This window comes from Panulirus ornatus, chromosome 36 (genome assembly GCF_036320965.1).
Source record: "Panulirus ornatus isolate Po-2019 chromosome 36, ASM3632096v1, whole genome shotgun sequence".
Lineage (NCBI taxonomy): Eukaryota > Metazoa > Arthropoda > Malacostraca > Decapoda > Palinuridae > Panulirus > Panulirus ornatus.
The window spans coordinates 471,243-488,004 of record NC_092259.1 but is presented as its reverse complement, the minus strand read 5'-3'; the positions used below and the strand labels follow the sequence as shown (position 1 = coordinate 488,004).

The 16,762-nt window shown below is 48.7% G+C and overlaps 1 protein-coding gene across 1 annotated transcript in view; it reads right to left on the bottom strand.

Annotated features, from left to right (window-relative positions):
* The window catches only part of LOC139760247 (uncharacterized), a 753,913-nt gene extending 744,133 nt beyond the window's left edge, over nucleotides 1-9,780 (bottom strand). Inside the window, exon 1 of the mRNA XM_071683168.1 lies at nucleotides 9,634-9,780. The gene's annotated coding sequence lies outside the window, so the exon portion shown is untranslated. The remainder of the gene's footprint in view (nucleotides 1-9,633) is intronic.
* Nucleotides 9,781-16,762: the final 6,982 nt, after the last annotated feature.

Genomic DNA, 16,762 nt, shown 5'->3' with positions numbered 1-16,762 from the left:
TGGGGTCGGGTGACTGGTTGGTTGGCTGGGTGGCGGCACTAAGGTCAACAACTGCCTGACCCACCTGCTCATAGTGGCAGTCGACCTCGCTCGTGACGACTCCGACCGACGTATTTATAGCAGCTGGCTAACGAACGTGACGCACCGTCGCCCGTTGGGCCGCTCTTCAGCGACGCCGAGGGTGTGACGGACGTCGTCTTCCTGGAACGTATGACGGAGAGGAGACGTACGTAGTAACCGAAGACGTGCCACGGATGGAAAGACTCTGACATGGGCGTGACGCAGACTCGAGCTACGACGAGAAGATAACAACATAACGAGGACGTGACACACACACACACACGCCCTGACGAAGGTCTCACGACGTGAGGCAGAGCGAAGACCAGCGGGAGGGGAAGGGAAGGGGAGGGACAGACGCTCACTCCGCCGTACACGTCAACAGCTAACAATGACGGGAGGTGGACAGGTTCCTCAAGGAGAGAGAGAGAGAGAGAGAGAGAGAGAGAGAGAGAGAGAGAGAGAGAGAGAGAGAGAGAGGCTGGGCTGGGGAGTTGTCCCCCCCGGGGGCGCGCAGCACTTGGCCTCCCGCGCCAATTATCTGCTCGGGACGAGACCCCCCCCCGGTGGCTCCACTATAGACCCGTCCTCCTCCGCTCCGCCCGTTAGCGCCGGGCCTCTGGAAGCATCGGCTTGAGCTGGCAAGGAGAAGGAACATGACAAAGGCTGGAGTCTAGTGCTCACACCACCTGGAGCGAGAGGCGTAATGACATGTAAACCCACTTAACACGAGGGTCTCCCTTGGGGGAACCAAGCTAGCATTATGGGCCATTTTGCTGCGCAGCCACTTGACAGCACCGTCCGGGATTGTTGTGTGTGTGTGTGTGTGTGTGTGTGTGTGTGTGTCCCTCCGTCAAGACATCACGACAAACGTAAAGGAGCGTCATAGTTCTACGTCAGACTATCGGGTCACGTCGATGTTACTGGGTGTGGTTATGGTGTACTACACATGGTGGATATGTGTCTGGGTTCCCTGTGTCTTCTGCAGGTACTGAGTACTTCCTAAAGGTATACTAAGTGTAAATTACCTGTAAACTTTGTATTCACCTTGTGTACTGCATGGTTGTGGTGTGCTAGTGTGTCAGGGGGTTGTCCCTGTGTAGAGGGATGAGTGTGGTGGGGTGTACAGGGTATTAAGTATATCTGATGACAAAATATATATATACCATTGTCTCTATCCTTCGCTGTAGCGCCGGGGGTCAGGTCAAACCTTTCAACTTTCCTTTTAATGTACAAGCAAACTAAAAAATACTATACGTATATCTTTGCGTTAGACAAAATGACACAATGGACGAAGGCTTAGACAAAAGCTCTTGTGTCTTACTCCACAATCGCAGCCTGGCTCTCATGACGCATATACTTCTTATCATGCGTAAAGCCAAGTCATAATGCATTTTCTTTCTTCATTATATCGAGAATAATTACTCTACAGAGCAACAACCGTAGCTATTGAGGTATGCGCCTGGCATTCACGCGTACCAACCCTACCGAGACAACGGACCTGAACCGTGAAGATAATTACTTTGCTGGTTGTATACATCCTGACATCCCACGACCATGGTCCCCTGTCGTCTTTCAGTTATCACATTCCATCATATGACATCAGTGAGGAAAAAAAAAAAAGAGACATGCCAAGTAAGCAAATGCTTGGACTCAGTAATGACAATAAAGCAGGCAAAGTAGTAAGAACAGAACGACGAGCACCAAAGATACGATTGTCACGATGACCTTAATCTATCTTGCCTACAAAAGATGATGATCACGGGATCTGAGTCAGGGAACTGTTAAGAGGTCATGACCCTTCTCCAAGGCCACATCAGTCTGATTCCATTCGTGGGTATAAAACCAAATGGCCAAATGTCTTACTTCGAATAAAGACGAATATGGCTTCTTTTATAAACACTGTTCAGGGACGGAATGACAGAGCAACGAGATGAACTGAAAGCAACGAAATGAATAAGCTTTTAAAATAGACTACATCATAAGATGGTGACGCAGCTACATGCCATTTGTGCCCCATTAATCTCAAGGTTTACACACCAATATCACTTGTCTGTTTTACTGTACCGATCCTTCCATACTGCGCTTCGTGGTTCTGATACACTACCATAAGAAGCCTGGAAAGAACCTACATCTTGTTTTTTGCATTCTTTAGTGTAATTCCTTTTACACCCCCATTGGGAGGTGTGTGTGTGTGTGTGTGTGTGTGTGTGTGTGTGTGTGTGTGTGTGTTTACACCCACAGCGCCCTGGCTCCTCGCTCTGTACTACATAAGCAGTTCCCAGAATGCCTTGCGTAAGGGGAACCCCGCTGGCTTAAAATATCAGGCATCTCGTGACGTTTTCGCACAACCCCACCCCATCATTAGCATGCCTTCACCATACTAGGCAGATATAAAACTTTGCAATACAACACTTTCCCGGGATATGAGGAGAGACCTGATGATATGTGACCCTTCATTATCATATCAAACTCTTCTGGTCTACGTTCGTTGTATGAGCGTCTGCCTCACGTTTTACGTGGTGTCGTAAAGGCAGTGTTCTGGGCCCACATTTTGTTTAGTGTAATGGAACTCTCCTCTGATACTTCAATGAATCTACGAGACATTCTCGATACTTCCCACGTATTCCCTGCGTGTCGTAGAAGGCGACTAAAAGGGGAGGGAGCGGGGGGCGGCTGGAAATCCTCCCCTCCTGTTTCACTTTTCCACAAGAAGGAACAGAGAAGAGACCAAGTGAGGATTTTCCCTCAAAGGCTCAGTCATCTGTTCTTTACGCTACCACGCTATCGTGGGAAATGACGAATACATATGCATGAAAAAATAAATAAATATATATATTTCTTCTTTCTTTCATACTATTCGCCATTTCCCGCGTTAGCGAGGTAGCGTTAAGAACAGAGGACTGGGCCTTTGACGGAATATCCTCATCTGGCCCCCTTCTCTGTTCCTTCTTTTGGAAAAATAAAACAGAAGGGGAGGATTTCCAGCCCCCCGCTCCCTTCCCTTTTAGTTGCCTTCTACGACACGCAGGGAATACGTGGGAAGTATTCTTTCTCCCTATCCCCAGGGATAATATATATATATATATATATATATATATATATGGGTCAAAGCGCCGGAGATAAATTTAGACTAAAACATCACCATACTTGACCTTGTATATTAAGGACAAGACCCAGTCTGTTTGTTTCTGTGTGTGTGTCTATGCATATGTGTGTGTGTGTGTGTGTGTGTGTGTGTGTGTGGGCAGCGTCCCCTTCCCTTCAGGAGGTCTGTAGGATAAAACAGACTCACGAATCGTAGTGTGAGGTTAATACAGTCGTACGTAAATTTTCGAGAAAATCAAATTACCAAGAATTGAAAATAACGTGCCTACACCTCGTACTAAAAAAAAAAAAATACCATTAAAACAGTTATTATTCTCAATGATGTTATTAGAATTGATATTTATGGTATTGGACCTTCGGGAAACCTTACTGTGAACAACGGTATTACGTATGTGCTCTGGAGACGCATAGGCCACTATCATATTCCACAATAAGTTCAACAATTTCAAGTTTGATAAACTATTAAGTCACTGTTTTCCTTCCTTTACATCGACCCTCAACAGTGTTGCACTGGAACACCAGCCCGACCCTCGTGTTGGTGACGTGGGGAAGGATGCGTCACGATCGTGTTGGTGACGTGAGGAAGGATGCGTCACGATCGTGTTGGTGACGTGAGGAAGGATGCGTCACGATCGTGTTGGTGACGTGAGGAAGGATGCGTCACGATCGTGTTGGTGACGTGGGGAAGGGTGCGTCACGATCGTGTTGGTGACGTGAGGAAGGATGCGTCACGATCGTGTTGGTGACGTGAGGAAGGATGCGTCACGATCGTGTTGGTGACGTGAGGAAGGATGCGTCACGATCGTGTTGGTGACGTGAGGAAGGATGCGTCACGATCGTGTTGGTGACGTGAGGAAGGATGCGTCACGATCGTGTTGGTGACGTGAGGAAGGATGCGTCACGATCGTGTTGGTGACGTGAGGAAGGATGCGTCACGATCGTGTTGGTGACGTGAGGAAGGATGCGTCACGATCGTGTTGGTGAGGATGGTCCGATCGGTGGGGGGAAGGGTGCGTCACGATCGTGTTGGTGACGTGAGGAAGGGTGCGTCACGATCGTGTTGGTGACGTGAGGAAAGATGCGTCACGATCGTGTTGGTGACGTGAGGAAGGATGCGTCACGATCGTGTTGGTGACGTGAGGAAGGGTGCGTCACGATCGTGTTGGTGACGTGAGGAAGGATGCGTCACGATCGTGTTGGTGACGTGAGGAAGGGTGCGTCACGATCGTGTTGGTGACGTGAGGAAGGATGCGTCACGATCGTGTTGGTGACGTGAGGAGGGATGCGTCACGATCGTGTTGGTGACGTGAGGAAGGATGCGTCACGATCGTGTTGGTGACGTGAGGAAGGGTGCGTCACGATCGTGTTGGTGACGTGAGGAAGGGCGCGTCACGATCGTGTTGGTGACGTGAGGAAAGATGCGTCACGATCGTGTTGGTGACGTGAGGAAGGATGCGTCACGATCGTGTTGGTGACGTGAGGAAGGATGCGTCACTTGTGGCCTCTCTATCTGGGTCTGATACTTGGGTCTTTGGAATGACCAGATTCGACGGTGTGAGAAGATGAATGTTGTTGATGTGGTTATCATTATTATTATCATTATCATCATTATTATCATTATCATTATTATTATTATTATTATTATTATTATTATTATTATCATTATCATTATTATTATTATCATTATTATTATTATTATCATTATTATTATTATTATTATCATTATTATTATTATTATCATTATTATTAGTATTAGTATTATTATTATCATTATCATTATTATCATTATTATTATTATCATTATTATTATTACTATCATCATCATTATTATTATCATTACTAAAACTATTATCATTATTATCATCATCATCATTATCAATAATGGTGCACTGAATTAACTGCAGCCAAAACATACAAACATACAAAGATAATAGACACGAAGTTTACAGAGGTGGTATAAAGGAGCTGAAAACAAACGCCCTTCTAGACAAGCACTGGAGTGGCAACCTTAGGAAAAGGCGCTTGTGGCTCCGAGCTGCAACCCAAGGGACGAGGACTCTCAGCTGGCATGAGGTGACGGTGGCGATATAGTGCAACACTTTCTCTCCGAACTGTCGAATGAGGTGGAGATGATAGCAGGAAAGAATCGTGAAGTCCAGGACGTTAAAAACACCATTTGACAGGTGGTGTAATAGACGGAAGATGATCTTGCATACACTCTTCTTCACCTCCTTTCTTAGCTACGTTCTGTGCCAGACAGAGAGGAAGACCAGGCAGGGGAGGTGAGTGTGGGAAGAAGGAAACTCGTGTGGGATGTTCCTGAGTTCAGGCACGGAGGGTCCTAAGCCGGGGAAGATCTTGGAGACGAGAGCTGAACGACCCGATGATGCTCCTTGAAGTGTTCCTTCCAGCTTAGTCTATCGTTCAAAGTGACACCGGGAAGCTTGGTGGACGGGAAAGCTTGGAGGAGACTTTGGCATTGAGAGAAAAATAGGGACTGGGACAAAGGTGGAAGTGAAGGTGACTTGCATGACTGCATCCCTGGTTGGGTTGATAGGGACGATTTGGGCGGAGGTCCAGTTAAAGGTGTTCTAGAGGGACGATGTAGTCCAGCTGGCTACTGTATCGTCAACGCTGACACCAGTTGGTAAAGTTGTCAACGTTCTGCCATCGAGGAGGCACAGTCGACTTGACAACATCGGAAAGGTTGAGGACACACAAAGAACCCATCCTCTTGTCCTGTAACATGCTGCAGGCGTGGCCCAGACTGGAAAGTGTTTGCGTGTGTATATGTGTTCGAGTGTGTGGGTGGGTGAACACTCCACGTTCCCTGCCAAGTCTGCTCCTCTGTGCCTTGTGTCTGTGTGCTTGTGTGTGGCGTGTGTGTTTGTGTATTCCATACCCTAGCACGATGGTCCAGACGCCTCCCAACATTACCAGTGACTGACCACAGCCACCTGCAGGAGGTGAACCTGGAATGAAGCCTTATCTGCAGTCCTCCTGGTGACACAAGCAACAAGCAGCACCAGCAGCAGCGACTCACCACAACATCGCTAACTTGGTGTGATCCTCCCCACCACCGACGCAAGGGTCACCACGACGTAGACTGGCCAGCACACAGCGACGACCTTCACCAGCAGCGGAAGTCGTGAGTCGGCGGAGGACGTGTTGCCTGCTATCGCCCAGCCTGCTAGTCATGTCCTGCCGCTAGTCACCATGAAAATGAATATGGTGAAGGACGACATGATATTCCGGTGCGACGAAACACAAGCAAAAAGTCACACACACACACACACACACAGCTAACCCGAGTGACCTTCTGGTGTCCGAAAGGTCATGGGGTCACCTTCAGCAGACTGGCCATTAGGGCCTGGGCGGCAGAAGCCTATATGCACCGTGCTGGAACGCGCCGGGTCTGTTCCCTGTCATATTGCCGTCAGGATGTTTCGACTCCAACAGGAGTGTAGGGTGTGAGGCTCGCGAGGATGCACCCTGCTGAGTTCCCCAAGGGAGGGAGGGAGGGAGGCAGTGGAAGAAGAACCACCAGTGGGTGCTTCAAGATGGGGTGGTGTTCACGGTTCTGTAGCGTCCTCCCTCAGCTTTCAGGCGACCGGGGTGCTGGAAGCTGCGGGTTTCCGCCAGGTTCCAGGTGGACCTCCAGCGAGAGGCATCATGGGGTGGGGGAGTGTGCAGCCGGCCAGACAGACAGAGCCGAGACGACATCCCCAGCCGGAGGAGACTGCGTTGTGAGCTCGACCCGTCCAGGGACAGGTGTCATGATGTCACAAGGCTCGTGTTTGGAGGGGGCAATGAGGCGTAGCAAGACCCGTCCTTGAAGCGGGAGTGAGGCGTAGTATACTCGTCCTTGAAGGGGGTAGTGAGGCGTAGTACATCCATCCCTGAAGGGGGTAGAGTGAGGCGTAGTATACCCGTCCTTGAAGAGGGTAGTGAGGCGGAGTAGACCCGTCCTTGAAGGGGGTAGTGAGACGTAGTACACCCGTCCTTGACGGGGGTAGTGAGGCGTAGTACACCCGTCCTTGACGGGGGTAGTGAGACGTAGTACACCCGTCCTTGAAGGGGGTAGTGAGACGTAGTACACCCGTCCTTGACGGGGGTAGAGTGAGGCAGCATATCAAGAGGGTTAGTTAGAGTGGGTGGGACCAGCGGGATGAGGAGCTGCTCACGTTGGTGTGGTGACGTGGCTGATCGTGTGTCGTCACCACTCGTGTGATCCTCTGGCTAACCTCAAAGGGAGGCTGAAGACCTGGGCGAACTGTGGGCCCACTGTCGCGCCCAGGATTCGAACCCATGCGGGCTCAACCCCGGGCGGGAACGTGCATGCGTCATGGTCGGTAACGTTAACCACTACATCACGTAGGGTCACGAACATGGAGTTACGACCCTTGACCATGACGGAACGACCCTTGGCCACGACGAAACGACCCTTCACCATGACGAAACGACCCTTGACCACGACGGAACGACCCTTGAGCACGACGGAACGACCTTGACCACGACGATACGACCCTTGACCACGACGGAACGACCTTTGACCACGACGGAACGACCCTTGAGCACGACGATGCGACCCTTGATAACGACGATACGACCCTTAAGCACGATAGTGCGAACCTTGAGCACGACGGTACTACCCTTGACCACGACGGAACGACCCTTGATCATGACGATATGACCCTTGATCCCGACGATACGACCCTTAAGAGCGAAAGTGCGAACCTTGAGCACGACGGTACTACCCTTGACCACGACGGAACGACCCTTGATCATGACGATATGACCCTTAAGAGCGAAAGTGCGAACCTTGAGCACGATGATACGACCCTTGATCACGACGGTGCGACCCTTGAGCACGACGGTACAACCCTTGAGCACGATGGTGCGACCCTTAAGCACGACGGTACGACCCTTGAGCACGATGGTGCGACCCTTGAAAACGATGGTACAATCCTTGAGCACGACGGTACGACCCTTGAGCACGACGGTACTACCCTTGAACACGATGGTACAATCCTTGAGCACGACGGTACAACCCTTGAGCACGATGGTACAATCCTTGAGCGCGACGGTACGACCCTTGAGTACGACGGTATGACCCTTGAGCACGATGGTACGACCCTTGATCACGAAGGTACGACCCTTGATTACGACAGTACAACCCTTTACCACGACTCCTTAGCACGGTTGCACGACCTGGAAGCGTGAAAAAACGACCCGTGAGGACGACGGTACGACCCTTATGTGTGCTGATGGTTTGGCCTAAGGGTGGTTGACCTTTGACCTGACCCACCCCATCAACAACCCACAGTAACTCGCAAACGCCACACAGTCAAGAGAACGACACCATCTAGTAACTCAAAGTAACTCTGGTAACTCAGTGTAACTTGACATGGAACCACTGGTAACTCACAAGCCCACGTGGTAACTTTGGTTATTCACCAACACGACAGAGCAACACTGGTAACTCAACACACACATGATAACCCTGGTAACTTACACATACATAATCCACATCAATCCTGGTAACTCACAAGAAACATACGTTGACCCTCACCAAAATGTAGAGTAATACTGGAATACCTCGTCAATGCAATGGAGTATCCCTAGTAACTCAACAGCAGCATGGAGTATCCCTGGTAACTCAACAGCAGCATGGGATATTCTTGGTAACTCAACAGCAGCATGGAGTATCCCTGGTAACTCAACAGCAGCATGGAGTATCCCTGGTAACTCAACAGCAGCATGGGATATTCCTGGTAACTCAACAGCAGCATGGAGTATCCCTGGTAACTCAACAGCAGCATGGGGTATCCCTGGTAACTCACCAGCAGCATGGAGTATCCCTGGTAACTGAACAACAGCATGGAGTATCCCTGGTAACTCAGCAGCAGCATGGAGTATCCTGGTAACTCAATAGCAGCATGGAGTATCCCTGGTAACTCAGCAGCAGCATGGAGTATACCTGGTAACTCACCAGCAGTATGGATTATCACTGGTCACTCACCAGCAGCATAGGGTGTCCCTGGTAACTCAACAGCAGCTTGGAGTATTCCTGGTAACTCAACAGCAGCTTGGAGTATTCCTGGTAACTCAACAGCAGCATAGGGTATCCTTTGTAACTCACCAGCAGCATGGAGTATCCCTGGTCACTCACCAGCAGCATAGGGTGTCCCTGGTAACTCAACAGCAGCATGGAGTATTCCTGGTAACTCAACAGCAGCATGGAGTATCTCTGGTAACTCAGCAGGAGCATGGAGTATCCCTGGTAACTCAACAACAGCTTGGAGTATCTCTTTTATCCTCACCCCCACCCAAAGTAACACTACGCAGTAACTACGCAGTAACGCTGGTAACTCAGCAGCAACACGTTACAACACACCTGAACACAACAGTAACACATAGAACACAAACACACACACGATTTTCCGACAAACTACACATGTAACTTACCAACACAAGCCACCAGCGCTGGTAACTCAGCAACACCAGACAGTAACGCTGATAACGCCAGAAAGTAACGCTGGTAACGCCACACAGTAACGCTGGTAACGCCACACAGTAGTACAAGAGCACTGATGTCGCGACTCAACACTACTAGAGTTGACTACCCAACCCAACCCACGTCATGGACGGCGTGTGTGTGTGTGTGTGTGTGTGTGTGTGTGTGTGTGTGTGTGTGTGTCCGTGTGTGTGTGTGTGTCCGTGTGTGTGTGTGTGTGTGTGTGTGTCTCTGTGTGTGTGTGTGTGTGTGTGTGTGTGTCCGTGTGTGTGTGTGTGTGTGTGTGTGTGTGTGTGTGTGTCCGTGTGTGTGTGTGTGTGTGTGTGTGTGTGTCCGTGTGTGTGTGTGTGTGTGTCTCTGTGTGTGTGTGTGTGTGTGTGTGTGTGTCCGTGTGTGTGTGTGTGTGTGTGTCTCTGTGTGTGTGTGTCTGTGTGTGTGTGTCCGTGTGTGTGTGTGTGTGTGTGTGTGTGTGTGTGTGTGTGTGTGTGTGTGTGTGTGTGTGTGTGTGTAGTACAAGCGGTGCACGTCATCACTGCAGTTCCTCCCTGGGAATTACCACACGCCATCCATGTCCTGCAGGACCCCCATCCTACACCCATGTCCTGCAAGTCTCCCCCCAGCTCCTGCCCAGCCCCACTCACACCACCCATAACCTTCACTGTTAACCCATTCCTTCCCTCCCCCATTTCTCCCCTCCTACAATGCCCCATTATGGTATTGGTAATGAAACAAAATATAAAGACACTCGAATTAATAGATCATTTCATGAGTTAAGAGTTTTCACACCACACCACACCCCCAACCCCACAACCTCCTCCTTGGTAACAACCCATCCACACACCTCCACAAACAACCCACCCACACACAACCCATCAACCCACCTCCCTCACACAACCCATCCACCCACCTCCCCCACACAACCCATCCACACACAACCCATCCACCCACCTCCCTCACATAACCCATCCACACACCTCCCTCACACAACCCATCCACACACCTCCCTCACACAACCCATCCACCCACCTCCCCCACACAACCCATCCACACACCTCCCTCACACAACCCATCCACACACCTCCACCACACAACCCATCCACCCACCTCCCTCACACAACCCATCCACACACCTCCCTCACACAACCCATCCACCCACCTCCCCCACACAACCCATCCACCCACCTCCCTCACACAACCCATCCACCCACCTCCCTCACATAACACACCCACACACCTCCCTCACACAACCCATCCACACACCTCCCTCACACAACCCATCCACCCACCTCCCTCACACAACCCACCCACACACAACCCATCCACCCACCTCCCTCACATAACACACCCACACACCTCCCCCACACAACCCATCCACACACCTCCACCACACAACCCATCCACCCACCTCCCTCACACAACCCATCCACCCACCTCCCTCACACAACCCACCAACACACAACCCATCCACCCACCTCCCTCACACAACCCATCCACCCACCTCCCCCACACAACCCATCCACCCACCTCCCTCACACAGCCCATCCACCCACCTCCCTCACACAACCCATCCACCCACCTCCCTCACACAACCCACCTACACACAACCCATCCACCCACCTCCCTCACACAACCCACCCACCCTACCCCTCACACAACCCACCACTGGCGCATGACACACTCATCTGGCACCCAGCGTGTTGTGTAAACCTTCCAGGGGAATATTATGGTACATCACATAATCTCACGTGGAAACACGACATCTTCCTCCATGATTTTTAAATGGAGAAAAAAAATCAATATGAAGAACATGAACTGTACAACTGTACTACTGCATGAACTGTACAACTGTACTACTGCATGAACTGTACACCTGTACTACTGCATGAACTGTACAACTGTACTACTGCATGAACAGTACAACTGTACTACTGCATGAACTGTACACCTGTACTACTGCATGAACTGTACAACTGTACTACTGCATGAACTGTACACCTGTACTACTGCATGAACTGTACAACTGTACTACTGCATGAACTGTACAACTGTACTATTGCATGAACTGTACACCTGTACTACTGCATGAACTGTACAACTGTACTACTGCATGAACTGTACACCTGTACTACTGCATGAACTGTACACCTGTACTACTGCATGAACTGTACAACTGTACTACTGCATGAACTGTACACCTGTACTACTGCATGAACTGTACAACTGTACTACTGCATGAACTGTACACCTGTACTACTGCATGAACTGTACAACTGTACTACTGCATGAACTGTACAACTGTACTACTGCATGAACAGTACAACTGTACTACTGCATGAACTGTACAACTGTACTACTGCATGAACTGTACAACTGTACTACTGCATGAACTGTACAACTGTACTACTGCATGAACTGTACAACTGTACTACCGGACAGCTCACTTTCCGATGACACGAACCACTGCACCACAGTCTGCCCCCACTGATCATCCTACCCAGCAGCTGGGCATAATAGGGTTTATATAATCATCGAAGCTCAACCTCGAGACCCCAGTAAAAGAGTCACGTTGCAACACACACACACACACACACACACACACACACACACACACACACACACTGCTGGTGTGAAGGCAGTAAAAACCAGGAACAGAGGAGATGGTGTCTGTAATTAGAGTAGTGGACGTAAGGATGATTTATTCGGGTACAGTTCTCAGTACCATATGAGAAGGACGATGTAATTATGGTCAATTTTGGTCATTAAGGAGATAGTGAGGAGGCCTGAGATACAGTGGCTCTGGATGTAGATAGATAGATGGGGGGGTCTTACAAACATCTTTCTACACGAAGGGGACAGTGACAAGGACCCTCCGGTCTGACTCATTAAGTCCTCACACGGCAAAACTCTCTATAGAAGCAAGTGGCGTCACACACATGAACGTTGTAGGGAGGTGGCGTCACACACAGGAACATTATAAGCTGGTAGCGTCACACACAGGAACATCATAAGCAGGTAGCGTCACACACAGGAACATCATAAGCAGGTAGCGTCACACACAGGAACATCATAAGCAGGTAGCGTCACACACAGGAACATCATAAGCAGGTGGCGTCACACACAGGAACATCATAAGCAGGTAGCGTCACACACAGGAACATTATAAGCAGGTTGCGTCACACACAGGAACATCATAAGCAGGTGGCGTCACACACAGGAACATCATAAGCAGGTGGCGTCACACACAGGAACATCATAAGCAGGTAGCGTCACACACAGGAACATTATAAGCAGGTAGCGTCACACACAGGAACATCATAAGCAGGTGGCGTCACACACAGGAACATCATAAGCTGGTAGCGTCACACACAGGAACATCATAAGCAGGTGGCGTCACACACAGGAACATCATAAGCAGGTTGCGTCACACACAGGAACATCATAAGCTGGTAGCGTCACACACAGGAACATCATAAGCAGGTTGCGTCACACACAGGAACATCATAAGCAGGTAGCGTCATACACAGGAACATCATAAGCAGGTGGCGTCACACACAGGAACATCATAAGCAGGTAGCGTCACACACAGGAACATCATAAGCAGGTAGCGTCATACACAGGAACATCATAAGCAGGTGGCGTCACACACAGGAACATCATAAGCAGGTAGCGTCACACACAGGAACATCATAAGCAGGTGGCGTCACACACAGGAACATCATAAGCTGGTAGCGTCACACACAGGAACATCATAAGCAGGTGGCGTCACACACAGGAACATCATAAGCAGGTTGCGTCACACACAGGAACATCATAAACTGGTAGCGTCACACACAGGAACATCATAAGCAGGTAGCGTCACACACAGGAACATCATAAGCAGGTAGCGTCACACACAGGAACATTATAAGCAGGTAGCGTCACACACAGGAACATCATAAGCAAGTAGCGTCACACACAGGAACATCATAAGCAGGTAGCGTCACACACAGGAACATCATAAGCAGGTAGCGTCACACACAGGAACATCATAAGCAGGTAGCGTCACACACAGGAACATCATAAGCAGGTGGCGTCACACACAGGAACATCATAAGCTGGTAGCGTCACACACAGGAACATCATAAGCAGGTGGCGTCACACACAGGAACATCATAAGCAGGTTGCGTCACACACAGGAACATCATAAGCTGGTAGCGTCACACACAGGAACATCATAAGCAGGTAGCGTCACACACAGGAACATCATAAGCAGGTAGCGTCACACACAGGAACATTATAAGTAGGTAGCGTCACACACAGGAACATCATAAGCAGGTGGCGTCACACACAGGAACATTATAAGCAGGTAGCGTCACACACAGGAACATCATAAGCAGGTAGCGTCACACACAGGAACATGTGTGAGAGTCAGTGGACTCTCCACCATGGGAAAGACGTTGCACAAGTGGGTGGACTCTCAGTGGACTCTCGTCCTAAGAACCGACGTTACACAAGACGGTGGACTCCATGTGGACTCTTCTGCAAAGGAAGGACGTTGCACAAGTGGGTGGACTCTCAGTGGATCCCTCCACCTAGAGGACGGACGTGCCACAAATCAGTGGGATCTGAAAATGTCCTTCACAACACCCAGCAGGAGAGGCTCGAGGCCAACACACCGTCCCATCTAGGCCAGCAACATGGCCCGTGGAGTACCACGCCCTCGTGAACACTACATCAGAAAGACGAAGCCTTCACGGCCTCACCTACAGCGGGAGGATTACCTACATAAGTACAAGTCCTCCAAAGACTACGTCAGATACAACAGGGGGCACTTGAAATCATCCGGTCTAGCCACAACCTCGCGTCGTGTTTGTGATCACTTCTGATTACACAGGAAATGATAATGGTATCCTTTGTGCTCACCCGCCCGCGCTTAACTGGCCTGGTGCGAGCTACAGCAAAGTGTGGCCACAGACACCCTTGCCATGGCAATACTTCCAGACGTTTGGTTCCAGGCGTCGTGCCCCTGACACACAGTATAATAATGTTGCAATATTCCTGTATGATCAGGTCACTGTGGTGTTGCTGTTAGCATCAGGCCCGCTGAGGTAAGAACCCTACGTCTTGTCCGCAGTTCGCCCAGCTGTTCATCCTCCTTCTTTGGGGATGGTTGATGAATTGGGTACCTGGCATAAGCTAAAGAATATATATATATATATATATATATATATATATATATATATATATATATATATATATATATATATATATATATATATATATATATATATCATTCACGTAAGAAATCAATTTTTCCCATCCAGTACCCCAGGTACTACCCATGACACCAGCTCGTCTAACTCACCAACAGGAGTACAGGTCAGGCAGGGTCAAGCATGATGCTTGACCCTGCCTAACGATCGTTAGTAATACAAGAGAGACAGATATACTTGTGACGACATAACAGTTCGTGAGCCACACATCGTAAAGTTCATTGCTTCAGTGTCCCCCACATAACAAATGTCTGTTTACAGTTCACAGCTGTAAACAAATGTTTGGTTAAATGCCTGTCTACAGTTCACAGCTGTAAACAAATGTTTGGTTTAAGCGAACTATTTTACAGTATTTTTCACATATGAATAAAGAAAGTTTTCAACTTTACAAGCTTACAAACAGGATGCATTTCATGGTTAGTGTTGTTCTATGTTTTGCAGCGTAGGAAAAGAAATAAGAGATGAGAAAGATTAAGACTATAAGTGTATATTTAGCTAGACGCCACAGATTTGGTGAGGGTAGGGTGGGATGTGTGTGTGTGTGTGTGTGTGTGTGTGTGATCATATCCCCCTGTAAGCACGCAAGACTCGTTAGAGGAAGGCCAACTACCTGACCTTTGATCATCAAATTCCCTGAAACACCACCATAAGCAACCATTAATGAGGCAAACTGCTCTCACATATCAGCAGGTCATACAAACAGAAGCTGTAATGCCTGCCCAAGAGGAAATCTGTGTCAGGTATTGAATACACGTTTTACCATGCAATATTATATATATATATATATATATATATATATATATATATATATATATATATATATATATATATATATATATATATATATATATATATATATATATATATATATATACTTTATACTTTGTCGCTGTCTCCCGCGTTAGCGAGGTAACTCAAGGAAACAGACGAAAGAATGGCCCAACCTATACACATACACATGTATATACATAAACGCTCACACACGCACACAGACATACCTACACATTTCAACGTATGCATACATATACATACACAGACATACACATATATACACATGTACATATTCATACATGCTGCCTTCATCCATTCCGCCGCCACCCAGCCACACATGAAATGGCACCCTCCTCCCCCGTGTGCGCGCGAGGTAGCGCTAGGAAAAGACAACAAAGGCCACATTCGCTCACACTTCCTCTCTAGCCAGGCCCCACAAAACTTTCCATAGTTTACCTCAGACACTTCAAATGCCCTGGTTCAATCTGTTGACGACAAGTCGACCCCGGTATACCAAATGGTTCCAATTCACTCTATTCCTTGCACACCTTTCACCCTCTTGCATGTTCAGGCCCCGATCGCTTACAATCATTTTCACTTCATCCTTCCACCTCCAATTTAGTCTCACACTTCTCCTCGTTCCTTATTTGTCAATCTTTCCTCACTCATTCTCTCCATATGACCAAACCATTTCAATACACCCTCTTCTGCTCTCTCAACCATACACTTTTTATTACCACACATCTCTCTTACCCTTTCATTACTCACTCGATCAAACCACCTCACACCACATACTGTCCTCAAACATCTCATTTCCAACACATCCACCCTCCTCCTCACAACCCTATCTATAGCCCGTGCCTTACAACCATATAACATTGTTGGAACCACTATTCCTTCATACATACCTATTTTTGCTTTCCGAGATAACGTTCTCGACTTCCACACATTCTTCAACGCTCCCAGAACCTTCGCCCCCTCCCCCACACTATGACTCACTTCCGCTTCCATGGTTCCATTCACTGCCAAATCCACTCCCAGACATCTAAAACTATTC